General features: G+C 40.5%; 1 protein-coding gene across 1 annotated transcript in view; it reads left to right on the top strand.

The window, feature by feature from the left end:
* The first annotated feature begins 1623 nt into the window (after positions 1-1623).
* The window catches only part of rgs8 (regulator of G protein signaling 8), a 33858-nt gene continuing 20864 nt past the window's right edge, over positions 1624-14617 (top strand). The window contains exon 1 of the mRNA XM_076278632.1: positions 1624-1764. The gene's annotated coding sequence lies outside the window, so the exon portion shown is untranslated. The remainder of the gene's footprint in view (positions 1765-14617) is intronic.

Raw genomic sequence — 14617 nt, 5'->3', positions numbered from 1 at the left:
TATTTGGGGGGCCTTGTTGTGGAAAAGTTTGGGAACCCCTGCCCTAGGTTATATTTGTGGCCTGATATACCTTGTATGTGAAAAACAACTTCTTCCCGAAGCACTTTTGAATTTATTTCCTCAGCATATTAGGTCATATCATAGATTATTATGGCCATTATTAAAATAATAATACAAGAGTTTTTGAACTTTAATGTCACTAATGCTGATTATTCAATGATTTATTTAAATTTAAAAATTAAAAATACTTTCACAGCAAAAAATATATATGCGATTAATTTAGAATAATTAATCACAGAGTATGTAATTAATTAGATTAATATTTTTAATCGATTGACAGCCCTATTTTGAACGTATTACAACATGCCTTACACACACTTCTAAAAATCTTGACAACAGCCAATTCATTTTTAAAATGTTACACTGTAAACTTTTGTGCTTGGTGACGACAGTCTGCATTTGAATAAAAGATTAAAACATTCCAGTCATAATTCATATAAATGTATTGAACAATGAATCACTATCCTTGAGCGTTGCTTTATGACTAACCTCAACGATATAGACATGTCAGTTTGGTATCAGTAGGTAGGCTGAGGCATTATGTATTCCACTGGTTGACCTTACAATGTGACTTATAATGTGAGCCAAGACATGTGGAGAGCCAGCAGACTCAATCTAAGCACGTGGAATCGCAAGAGACCATCAAGTCATTTCTCCGATGCCAGTACAACTACTTGGACAATGAATTTCAACATCAATAACATTCTTAGAACCAGACCCTATAATCTTTGATATTGTCACACTGAGCTTTTCAGATGCACCTTGCACATTTGGAGTCCTTGCGTGTGTGTGTGTGTGTGTGGGGGGGGGGGGGCTTTGGTGTGAAAGAGGAGACATGGTTTTACACAGAGGATATCAAAAGTCAACATAAGGAAAGGAGCAAATCTCCCTGGGAAAAAAAGAAAAGATCAGATTAATTCTGCCACGTCCACTCCATATGGCTTGACCGAAGAGAGGACGGCCGGTATCACGTGTAAGCGTGTGTGAGTTTTAACCGCAGAATTAGAGCGCGTGTTCTGGGGTAGGGGGGGGGGGGATCAGAGCTCGGCGACACCGAGTTAAGCCGTGCATTGGTGGGCTTGCTCCCCCAGCCACTGCTGCTCTTACCGCACTGACGCCAGGACCTAATTGAGGACAGCATGTCCTCATTCGTGTCCCTGTGATAAGGGCCATCCCGGCTGCAAGCTGGAGGAGAGCGGGATAAAAGAGGGGCTTTGATGATTCATTCACACTCTTTTTTTCCTCCTTCGCCAAGCCACCTCTCCCTGCGCTGTGCTGAACAGACCCCAGGCACACCTGCAAAGCATCCCTATTGTCATCCCCTTTGCATGTGATATTAACACAATGCAAGCTCCCCTGACATTTCCATATTGGCTGCTGCCATGGTACTGCTCTTGGGGACGCGTCGCGAGAAATCGCGTGTTGGTTAAGCATCTCTGCTTCCCTGCTGTTCGCCCCCCTTCTCCCTCTCTCTCGCTCTCTCCCTATCCCACGCTCCCTCACACTATCACACCGATGCGAGCAGCGTGTGTACTGATTCCCACTCACGGGCAACAACAGATAGCTCCGCGCAAGAGAGAAAAAAAAAGCCCTCTAAACTGCTGCTGGGTGGAACAGCCGAGCGAGCGGCTTCTGCCTCCTGCTCCCAGCCGACATCTGCAGAGACCCACCTTGCACCTGTTCCCCGGGCTGTACGCACTGAAGGTAAAGTCTCCATATTCATATTCACTCTGATTTTGTTGCATAAGCTCTCAACATGCAAGCTCTCGTGCTGCTTGCTTGCTCGTTCACTCACTCACTCAGTTGCTTACTCTCAGTTGCACCAGTGTTGTTTATAATTCAGAGCCACTCTCGCCATCTGCCTTGTAAGATCTCTCCTCTCTCATGTATGAAATGCTTGTGATGTAGCCCTAGGATGTAATGCTATGGGCAGTAAAAGGGTTATGCAGTGAGATCTCGTACTTTAAACCTTTCATCATTCAGATTGATTTCTCATAATGTGTTGAGTGCAAAAACAGCAGCATAGCTTATGGCTTTGAGATACGATATGAGATTATACTTAGGTAATATTATCTTGAGTTTTTTCGATCACATGCATCATATGCTCCCTCTATCTTAATCTTTAATCTGATGTGTACTGTATGTCTGTTGTGCATGCAATATGCATGAACACTTTGTGCCCAGGCTCTTTGTTTACATGCATGTAAACATGTGGATGCGCATGTGTAAGTGACCATCTGTGCATGTGCATCATTTACATGTGTGCATCTGTACTCGTGTGTATAAAGTACACAGCACTACACACTGCATTGTGTGTGTGTGTGCGTGTGAACGTATGTGTGTGCGTGTGTGTGTGTGTGCGTGTGTGAATGAGTGAGTGTGCATGCTTTTGTTGTTGCAAGGTCTCACTTCCTGTAAACTCCCCCAGTAATCACCCATAGGGATTCTGGGGCACTTAAATGTCATCATGAGGAAGTGGGGAGAGATGTGAGGTGACTTTGAAGCCCCCACACATGCCACCTACCTACCACTGCTTTTTTTATCAGTACCAGCCAGGTTGAAGCCCTCAACCTCCACTTTCAGTTAATAGCTATCAACACAGCCTACCCCAACATGGTACTCCACTCTAAAATCAAATCTCTGTAGACTTTTTCCATTTCAGAGTAGTTGTGTTAAATGCATTGAGGTAAATTGCAGAACTGAACTGCATCTTTGTAGCTTCACACTGAAAACACTGCTTTTCACTACCCCAGTACCTCAATATTTCATGTTGCCATAGCAATAGTGCTATCTGGCTTGTGTGATTCTGGAAACTCTGCCATGTAGGACTCAGCTGTAGCTATTCATTCCATCTGTGTGTCTTGAAAATGCAATGTGATCGAAATTACATCCCTCTGTAAAACATTACAGCACAAACATTGACCAGTCTAGTTGACAAGATAATAATATCCACAAGATAATAATAGTAATAATAAATATAAAATAAAATAAGCAGGGATATAAATGGAACCAGGAAGGCGATTTTGTAAAAAAAAAATTAAAAAAAACACTTAACGCTATATTTAAAAGCTGACACTGATGGAGACTGTTCCAGAGCTTAGGTAATCTAACTGCATATGATTGGTCACTCCTGATTGATAGTCTAAATTCTGGCACACAAAAGGCCCAGTCTGCAGGATCTGAGGGACAAACATCATTTGTACAACCTCAAATCAGAAAAAAGTTGGGATGTCAAATAAAAAGTCTCATAAACCCATATTTAGTAGCAAAACGGACATAGACAACATATCAAATGTTTAAATATGTGCAAAATTCATTTTGGTATTGTTTTCCTGAAATATTCAAGGTCTTCCCTGGAAAAGACATTGCCTTGATGGCAGTATACAGTATGTTGCTCAAAACCTGCATACACCATTCAGAATTGATTGTGCCTTGCCAGATGTGCAAGATGCCCATGCTGTAGGCACTAATGCATCTCCACACCGTCATAGATGTTGGGTTTCGAACTGGGCACTAAAACTAATTTAATAGGTTGGATACTTGGATATGCCCTCTCTTCTTTAGCCCAGATGAGTTCATGATTTCCAAAAAGAATTGCACATTTTGATAGGTCTAACCACAGGACCTTTTCTCACTACCTCAGTCCATTTTAAACAAGTTTAGGCCCAGATAAGACGGTGGTATTTCTGCATCATGTCTAAATACAATTGTGGCTATTGTATGGTAAAGTTCACACTAGCATTTCTGAATTGAGTGTCAAACTGTGCTCGTAGACAATAGCTATCAGAAGTTTTCATGAGCCCATTAAATTATTTTGGATTCTCTGAATATTTTCATGATATTATGTACTGTAGATGATGAATTCCCCAAATAATTCACAAATTCATGTTAAGAAGCATTAAATTACATTGTTTCACACAGGTTTACACAAAGTGATGAATACCCCTACATATTTACTTCTAAGAGACTCTGCCTCTCTGGAACATTCTTTTTCATACCCAATCATGTTGCCAGTTACCCTAATTAGCTGTGAAACATTCCTCCTTTTGTTTTCTTTGTCATTACACAACTTTTCCAGCCTTTTGTTGAAACGTGTTGCTGGTATCAAATTCAAAATTAACATATATTTTCCATGAAATAGTCAAATTTAAATAATTTTCAACATTTAATATGTTGTCTGTGTCCTTTTTGCAGCTAAATATGAATTTACAAGATTTACAGATCATTACATTCTGTTTTTATTTGCATTTTACACAACGTCCCAACTTTTTCTGATTTGGGGTTGTATAATCAGGTCCAGTCACTAAAAAAAGTTTTTATTATTAATACACATTGACCATACCCAACAAGGGAAAATGAGGGACGTGTTCTCGTGTTCTAGAAAAATGTCCAGCACTAGCGAGACAGCTGCTGCCCTGGTGGCATCCATGTTCTTCCCAAAATGACTACAAACCCCAGAGTTTGCGCTAGCAACTCATTCGTCCATGTCGTACGGGTGCTCACACAATATATACTCCCTCACACCAACCTCAAGTTTCGGAGAACTTTCATCCAATTTGAACACATGGAACTGGTTATGTGCTTGCCCTGCAACAAGTTGCCCCATATTGCCTAAAGCAACACGTTGAAATGTTTATTTAATTAATAATTTAATACTTTATTAATAAATTAATAACTTTTTGTGATCATAATATTGACATTCAGGAAGATGAGTAACTTGTAGGTTGCTCACACACACAATACACTCCCTCATACCAGCCTCAAGTTTCTTGAGAACTTTAGGGTAAGGCTATTTGCACCCCTGGTACAATTAGCAGTGTATGCTATTCGTGGTGCAATAAAAAGTGAATTCTATTCGTACCCCGGTGCACACAGCAATGTGTCCTATTAGTACCCCGTCTGGTACAAATATCAATGTATGCTATTCGTACCCCGGTGCACACAGCAATGTGTTCTAGTAATACCCCGTCTGGTACAAATATCAGTGTATGCTATTTGCACCCCTGTGATTTATTCTGGCATATTGATCACACAATGTAATAATAAAAAAACAAGCAACATGTTTTTTGTTGTTACGTAACAGGGTGTGAATAGCTCAGCTGTGTAATAGACACTCTGAATAAGGTATGCTGTTTGCATCAATGTATAGTTATGCTATTCGTACCTTGGTGTATATAGTACTGTATGCTATTTACACCCTGGTGCAGGAACTAGCTAATTGTTGCAATCCAAACTTCCGTTTGAAAAACGATTTCTTGTTCAATTGTGCGCCTTCTCTCCAGATACGTTGGTACACATGCACACTCACTCTGCCAAAATGCATCACACAGGAATTGAACCCTGGTCTCCCACATGCTAACCCATGTCTGTGACCACTGCACTATCTTCTTCCACAAGTAGGTGGTGTTTGCGGGTAATAGTAGTTTATACGATTGAACATCATATTCACAAAATTTTTGTTAACGAACAAACTGACGGTGGTATGTGTTCACTGAACCAATATTATGAAAACTAGATGTACCGCATAGCGGTACAAAATATGACCGCCGCTCAGTCCTGTACATCCATTCCGCGAAAATAAATCATATTAATGAATTTGTCTCCATCTTCTACTCCATCCCCCACTCTTGAAACTTTTGTCTATGCTTGTTTGGAATGTGTGTTTGCGGGCCGCACACAAAGTAGCCTACTTGCGCTGCAAAGGTGAATAGATTTGTAGCCAAAAAATTTGTAGCATTGTTATAAAACCTTTAAAATATCTAAACAATCACAAGTAGGGCAGTTCATCACAGTCCATCCATTGCAACTGGACTGATGAAAGGTACACCTGTAGGCTACATTGTATTTGGGAAAAGCAGAAGGTATAATGTATTTATTTATTTATTATTAAACAAAACAATCCCTGTCAGTTCCATGCAGTTTTCAACAGCTATCAAGAAGAGAGGTCATGTCATGGATTTTTGTGAATCTTTCTTCTTCTACATATGCATAAGTTTAGTCATCTAGTTCATATGATATTCAGCTTTATTGTCAATGCACAAATGAAATACCAGTAGTCTAAAACAAAATGCCGTTTTACCCAGTGGTGCAAATAACTGACATGTCCAAAAGGGCCTTCATGAAATGCGTTGCTAGACTGTTCATTAGGGTGACCACCTGCTAATAAGCCCAAGGGGGGACAAGGGGTATGTTTCTGAGGGACAATGTGGGATACTGCCTGGCGCGGCCGTACCCCCACCTCACGGGCAGACTCACTGATAGTGGTTTACCCATTTCTAGCACATACCACCTTACATGGTATATTAATAATGCCCTATTCCCCTAAACATGTGTAATTGCTGATGTATGCTCATGAATAGGCCAACCTTTTTTAAAAAGATTCATAATACTTTGAACTTTCAATGAATTGACAGATGCACTTCCACTTACGATTTACTTATTTATTTTTCCATTACAATTTATTCACTTTAAATAAATTATAATGTAAAATTGTAGGATTAACAGGAATTGTAGTTGCTAAACACCACAGGAACAGTTAAAAAAAAAGTCTTAACTCACGACTCCAGAGGTTCACGGAACGAGAAAGGGGAGGAACGATGGTGAACTTGCATGTTAGTAAAGGCAGCTGTGCAAGGGGGAAAAACTGTTCAGTGTTCTGGGTAACGTTAACGTTCACTGTAATGTTGTATGATAAAGCCACATTTAGGTTTGACTTCCTCCGCAATTACTTTGTTGTATGGAATAAAATAACACTGTATTTGTGAATATTTCAGCCACCACTTGGCCTAACGTAGGCTACCGCAGTGGATAACGTTAACGTTAGTGAAGGTAACGGTAACGTAAACACTCTTTCAAATATGGCTAATGAAATTTCTGATAACAGATCAATCCACAGCAATGAAATGTATGCTTTGTGTGGTAATGATAGGTAGATATTTGGTAGCCTATTTGTAGGCTACTGCTAGGTCCATATGATTCCCAGTGAATAGGCTACAAACATCATTCAAACACTGCTCAAGTAGCTAAATTAAATGTGTGTAATCGGTCAACTTATACTTTGTTAAATGTAACATTCCCACCATTTAAATGAGAAAGCCATGTTAACAAATGACCTACGACGGACCTTACAGAGGGAGAGGGGGTGTTAGTGTGTAATTTAAGTCATAACTGTTACCAGAGCCCGTCTACGGATTCTCTGGTGTTACCCGATATATTTTAGTAGCTCGTAAACTTCAACGTAGTGCCAGTTTACGTTAGAACTAATCTAAGATGTAACTTACGTTCAACTAGTGCAACCGCCTGCAGGATATAGAGCGACCAACTTTTTTTGAGCAAGCTTTGATTAGGCCTATGCGTGACACAGTCTCAATTTGCGGGACGCATGAATTGGGCTTCAAATGCTGTGCGCGCACGCACTACGCGGGACGGGTGGTCACCCTACTGTTCATACACATTTTAACGGGCCAAGTTGAAGAGCTACTGTCCGTTATTGTTTGTGCAAATAATATGCTGATTCCTGTTCCCTTGCATTTTGCAATTACCGTAAAACTCCAAATAATAGCCCGGGCTTTTATTTTCCCAAATCGCCAAACTGCACCGGCTAGTATTAGAGACAGGCGTCTATATGAGACAGGCCTTTAATTCCCTTTACACAAAACTTTTCCTCTGCAAAGATGGAAAATATTATCGAATCAATTATTTCAAACACACTGAATGTCTACCTATATGACTAGGCTATCTGATGACAATTACGGATCATCATTCATTTAGTGTTGAGATGTTGTTCATTGAGTGAGATACAGTAAGATCCAAATAGCGGGGATAGCCAGAACAGATGAAACACGTTTTAATTAAACGTAATCTACAAAGAGATCGTATCACACTGAAAGCTCATATTTTGTCACTAGCAAATAGCCTATATTGGTCCTTTGTCAAATGCAGTTGCATTATCAGCCCTGACCAAAACCGTACAGGAATTATTTATGCAAAAGTGGAACGTGCTTAATGTTTCATTCTCCCTCCTTTTCGCCACGAATGAAACAGCATGAGAGAGCATGAACCATACTGTTTCTCCCGTTTTCTATTTGCCAAATTTGACAACAGTCTACATTCAAATCATAGCCTACTTTCAGGCGCACGGGAACATATTTTTGACCAGGGGTGCTGAATAACAAAATGATCATGGATGTCCGACGATTTCTCCCCCAGCATATGATTCGAATTTAGACAGCTAAATACGCCATTTCATCGCCGTGCATGAGTAGGTCTAAGAGTGAGAAGTTTTATAATGCCCTGGGCAGCCACATTCCACTGCAACTATGCGCAGCACTTGCCACTCCGACTCATCAATAAAAACTGTGCGCTCACACACCAGTCCCATAGAAGCGCACTTGACTTTACATCATTAACCTATTTCAGTAGGTTATATAGCCAGAGAATGTCCGTAGACGGGCTCTGATATAGCCTAGTCTAAGGTAAATTCCTTTTCTGGCATTTAGAATAAAGAATAACGTTCGCGAACCGTTCTGGTTTTGTTGCCAGCATAAAAACAAGCTTACCATCGGCCTATCCGCAAATTTTAAACACAAGGGATGAATTGAACGATGACGAAGTCGGACATATTGGCATAGTTCATATTGGGAAAAAAAGTTATACAATTTGGAACTCTAGCTTTTCCCGCAGTCTTTTAATGCCATGTAATCATAACGTGCGCAGTCTGCGCCATACTTGGACATGGACATACTGCCCAAATCACACCCAAGATTCGCAACGAGATGAGCAGCAACTTGATGCAACATTCTAAAACCTTGCAACTGTGACCAGACATGTGAATGCTTTACGACGGCTTGTAACGACGTGCAACATCTAATTCACACTGCTGTAACCTCCTTTCTGTAACGGTTTCGTGTCATTGCGAATCTTTAAACAGACGATCTGACGTGTTTTAGAACATTAAATACAACCCGAAACTAACCCAAACCTGTAGCCACGCCAGGCGTTTAAAAGAGACAGGCCTCTCTTAGAGAATCGGCGATTATTTGAAGTTTTACGGTATGAGGTCCATGGTTAGTCAGGCTTTCGCCAGACCAAGCTCAATCTTTTAAGAAATCGAAAAGGAATCGCCGGCATATCAGGCTGAGTTCACCCAGCCTAGTCCATGGTAGGCGCCTGAAAGAAATATTGTTTAATTTTGCGATTGAGACATCCACGCAACCACCACCCCTACCCCCGCCCCCCGCGACGTGTTCGCCCCCGGTTTCAGAGCTATTCTAAATGCAAAAATGCATAGAGGGAGTTATGACAAAACCGTGACTGTTAACAAACTATAGGCTATAAGGTAGGCCCTATGCTAGGCCTATTACGCAACATAAATTGTCATTAGGCTATGCTGGTGACCCAAATAAAATCTTCTTTGGGAACCAATGGCTTACAGTATCAAGCGGACTTAAGCTGACACCTCTTGGCGAAAAGTTAATAGTTTTGCATATCAGTAGTAGCTAATACATTTCACACAGCTGTGTGAATCACGGAAAGCGACACTTCTAAATGGAACCCAACCCAGTAGCTCAAGGTCTGTGGCTAAAGCAGCCATAATGAAAGTGTTATCATTGTTTGGATACTTCACACACACGTGTTTTTTAATCGCATAGACTACTACTACCAGGCTGGAATCAAAGCTCACACCCTAAACACGCACTTCGAAGAAACAAAAAACGTCTCAGTCTCATAGGCAAAACTGTATTGGACCGGTGTAACGTTGGTACTAAATCATCCATCGCAAAGAATGATTTTTGTAGCACGTGCAACAAATATGTGTAGGTAAAGCCCTGCCCTGGATAGGCCTACATCTCTCAACGTGCGCTCTAAAACATTTGGTTTAAATGGAGATGTAGATCACGGGTGCGTTAATAAATCTACATTGCGGTGAGTTGACACAAATTATTCACTTTGACGAATTTCTGTAGTTTCAGTCCTAGTTACTTTACTTTGAGCCATGCTCTTCCTTACTTGAATCACCTTTGAAAATAGAGGATTGAAATAGCCTATATCTATATGGGTGTTAGGGAATGAACGTTGACTCAGATGCTTTTTGAGACTTTGAGCTAAATGTCCCAGCCAGGTGTTTAGGATGCATCATAGACAGGTTATCTTTTAGGTAGCCTATATATTTTCCATTAGAAAACCATCATGTAGCGAACGTGTTGTGGCTAACTCACTTAGCTCCTGTTAGTAGCCTAGGTTATGGTCATAAGCAAATGAGATGAGTCGAAAGATGCAATTAGTGCTGTTATCAATTTTCTTGGTAGCCTATAACCGCATGGTTTTCTACAAATACATCAATAATCAAATTGGCCTCCACCACTCAACCAATGCTAACTAACATTATTTTACCTACTCTAGGCTATTGATATAACTTAAGATTAACGTAGCCTACCTGCAGTAAAAACCAAGCATGTCCGATAAACATTCTCAGATTAATTTCGGCTTCAAGAAGAAATGGGAGTTACATGTCATGCAGAAATCATCCTACCCTTATTAGACGTTCTATGCGGTAAACTACAGTCTTGTCCTTGTAGGAAGCGTAGTGTCTTTCCAACCCACTTTAGATTAACTTCCAACAAAATTACGTCTCACTGCAACGATGCGCCATCTGGTGGACAAACGACTATGTGACGCCAATACTGGAAATGCAGCCAAATTATTATTATGATGAATATTTGGTTTTCCTTTAATCCTGCTGAATTTGTAATTATGTATCGCCCGTTGTAATTGCCGATACTGATGTGGGTGCCTGTGTGTGTGTGCGTGTGTATATGTGTGCACCACCATCTACAGGACAATGAGTGTACAGTCACTAAATGTACACATAACTTAATTTAACCCCATGGATGAAATTCTACGAAACTTGGCATACCCCCAGAGAATGTCAGGTTAATCATACACATAAAATTTGGTGCAGTTCTGAACATCTTAACTGAAGAGAGGGGCGATTAAAGCAAATTGCATTTTCATTTTTTACCGGGGGGTGCAAATCACAAATGAGTGATTATGGGCTAGGTTGATGTGGGCCCTTGAGACCAACATACCATAAAAATTTCTTCATCCTCGGTGCCACGGTTCAGGTAGTTATTTAGGAAAAACTGCATTTTTTGGGTTTCGGGGGGCCCAGCGCGGGGGGGGGAGTGGCCCCCGGGGACCAGATGAAATTTTTCTGTAAAAGTCTAGTGGGGCTACATACCCACCAAATTTCATGTGCCCCGGTGGTTCGGTGTCCCGGGTATCGTTGACCAAAAATTCAGGAAGTAGATGACGAAAAAAAAAAAAAAAAACTTTGACAATCCCTATATGACCGCTTCGCTAGCGGCGGTCAAGGGCGTCGTAGTGGGGGGACAAGTGGGAATAAATTACCCGGGCCCCAAGTGGGGGGAGGGCCCCTAAGGAGTTGAATTTTATTTTCCTTAATAATAAATAATTTCCTTCATTTAAAGATCTTAATAAATGTTATTAACTAATATAGATGCAAATATTTTGGGTAAATGCATCAGTTGATTGATGTATTAAATTGTGTCCAAGCCAACATTGTTTGAGGGCAGGCACCCTCTCACTTGCACGAAATGGTTCAGTCCTCCTTCCCCTGCTAGGCGCATTTTTGAAGTAACGTTCATTCTGCCGAAGCGGCAATGCAGACGGTCACGGTGTGAAGTTGTCTAAGTCTAAGAAAGCTAAATCCGGTTCCCAGAAAAGAGAAGAGAGGCAAGAAAGGGAGAAAAAAAGAAATGAGGGAAAACAAGTGTTAACAGCCTTCTTTCCCGAGAAAGGTGAGCCCAATGTGAAAGCAATAGTCTACAAATGAAATGAACTCCTGAAGGTTACAAAACACTTCAATACCACCTCGAATCCGCGATTATCAGTGCTAAAACAGCATTAACACAAAATTAGAAATAACATGATGCCATATTTATATTGAACATTTCAATAGCCTACTAATTCGAAAATTATTATGAGCTAATAGCTTAACTTAGTAGGCTTAATGTTATATAGGTTCATGAGGAAAGGCTGTCAAATTAGTAGCAAAGCTAACTTGTGAAACGCATCACACTCAGTTAGCTATAGATAGCTGTTCTCTCAGCCAAAAGTGTTCAATTTGTATAGAAAGCTGTTCTCTCAGCCAAAAGTGTTTTCATTCATTTCATGTTCTAGCTTTTAAACATTCTTCAAATAAAACAGAAATTCAGTGAAGTCTTGGGTAATAAGATTATTTTCTGTTATACAGTACATATAAGAGTTGTTAGATTAATTCAATGTGTGATTAGTAGTTAGTTGTGAACCTCATGCTTCATGCTTACAGCCGGTGGTTGGTTGGGGGGGGGGGCCCATGGCCACCACTTGTGCATAGGGCCCAGAATTTGGTGCTACGCCCCTGGCGGCGGTCATAATAAAACACAACTTTACAATATAAAACTTAATCTGAACAGATATTAGTGCCGAAACCTTTCAGAATTCTTCACTTTCTGCAGTTGAAAAAACGAATGTCCACCATGTTTTTTGTGCACGTGAGCAACGTCTTTTTGTTGTTATGTCACAGGGTGTGAATAGCTCAGCTGTGTGGCCAAGGCTATTCGTACCAGGGGTGTAAATAGACCCTCTGAAAACTTAATCTGAACAGATATCAGTGCCGAAACCTTTCAGAATTCTTCACTTTCTGCTGACGAAAAAACGAATGTCAGCCATGTTTTTGTGCACATGAGCAACGTCTTTTTGTTGTTATGTCATAGGGTGTGAATAGCTCAGCTGTGTGGCCAAGGCTATTCGTACCAGGGGTGTAAATAGACCCTCCGAAAACTTAATCTGAACAGATATTAGTGCCGAAACCTTTCAGAATTCTTCACTTTCTGCTGACGAAAAAACAAATGTCAGCCATGTTTTTTTGTGCACGTGAGCAACGTCTTTTTGTTGTTATGTCACAGGGTGTGAATAGCTCAGCTGTGTGGCCAAGGCTATTCGTACCAGGGGTGTAAATAGACAACGGAGTGTCTATTTACACTTATAAATAGATATTTATATTTATAGACTTTGTCTATTTGTCTATTTACATCCCTGGTACGAAGGCAACTGGAGAAGGCAACGGAAGGCAACGGTACAAAGTGGAGACAAGTACGAAGACTTGTCTCCACTTTGTACCGCTTGACAAGTTCAGTTGTGACTTTTTGAGTACATCTCTGATACAGTATTTAGGCTATGAGATGTAACAGGCAGGTCAGCATCATTGGCGGAGCGAGGGGGTGGCTTCGGGGGCTCAAGCCCCGAATCTTTTTTCAAAAGCCCCGAATCTTTTTTTGTATGTGTTTTCAATTTCCAACTAATTTCTAATTTAACTTCCCTTGGTTTCTCTATAAATGTTACAAAATGTAGGCTACTATTACATAGCAAATAGGCTATCCCTTATTTTCAAAGCCCAATATTGACAGATAATCAGATTTCCCACACGATGAGTTTAGGCAATGCCACAGCCGAGATGTAGCGGTTTACGTCATAAACCTGGCAGGAAAGTTCAGGGCGGCGCAGTCAGTTTAAACAGCAAGCGGTAAGAAAAACTATTGTCAAGACATTAGGCAATTAGGCTAGGGATTTTGAATTTGCATGTTTCATGCATTTTAGGGCAAACAATACCATGAGATTGATGTGTTCTATTTGAGGAACGTAATCAATTGCGGACGTGCACAGACAGCTCAGACACAGCGCATATAGGCCTAGGTTAGGCTACTTTCACTTTCTAGAGTGCGCATTAATTACGTAAAAGATGCTTCATAGTACCAAAACAACAATCAAACATTATCAAATGTATAATGAAGTGTTGTCACAAAGATTTACTCCAATCAAGGGCGTAGGTTTGGTCTGAGCTTTGGTGGGGACACTACTCACTACCCCCCCCCCCCCCCCGAATATATAAAATGATTAAAATGTGCTACTGTCCAACTACTATCTATCCATGATTAAAATGTGCTACTGTCCAACTTGATCTAACTACACTGTGTAGCCTACATAATCTGATTTTAATATGTAGGCTACAGATATGTAGGCTATATTTAACATTTATTTTCTATTTGGTCTGTTATGAAATCATGCCCATTTAAGCACAGCTCAGTTTTAAGAAACTTAAATACATGCATGCTTAGCATTTTGTGAAAAGAAATCATTAAGGCTACATTGACAAACATTAGCTGCCTGTATATTCTCTGATTCTAAACTGTACAGATATCTAGGCGATGTAAGCACAGCTCAGTTTTAAGAAATGCAGCCGAAAGACCATGTTGAATTTTGCTATAATTTATTTAAAAACCGGATTACTCTGGAACAGCTAACTATACACGGCAATGCATTACACCTTTGTGTTCGGTAAGGTCTGCTGTTTATTCTGATATATGGTTTGTCATGTGTTGCGTGAAGAGTGTAGGCCTACGATATTCCACCGAGACGAATGGATGTGGAGATGGGCGCAGAGAATAATTATTAAATCTCTTGAAGTTATTTTTTACGCGAACTGTTTATTACAGCA

Source organism: Alosa pseudoharengus, unplaced genomic scaffold (genome assembly GCF_046254945.1).
Source record: "Alosa pseudoharengus isolate Yale_2024_CS ecotype anadromous, Long Island Sound unplaced genomic scaffold, YU_APseudo_1.1 YU_APseudo_1.1_scf_11, whole genome shotgun sequence".
Lineage (NCBI taxonomy): Eukaryota > Metazoa > Chordata > Actinopteri > Clupeiformes > Clupeidae > Alosa > Alosa pseudoharengus.
The sequence above is the reverse complement of the archived record's forward strand: the minus strand, read 5'-3'. Positions and strand labels throughout refer to the sequence as shown.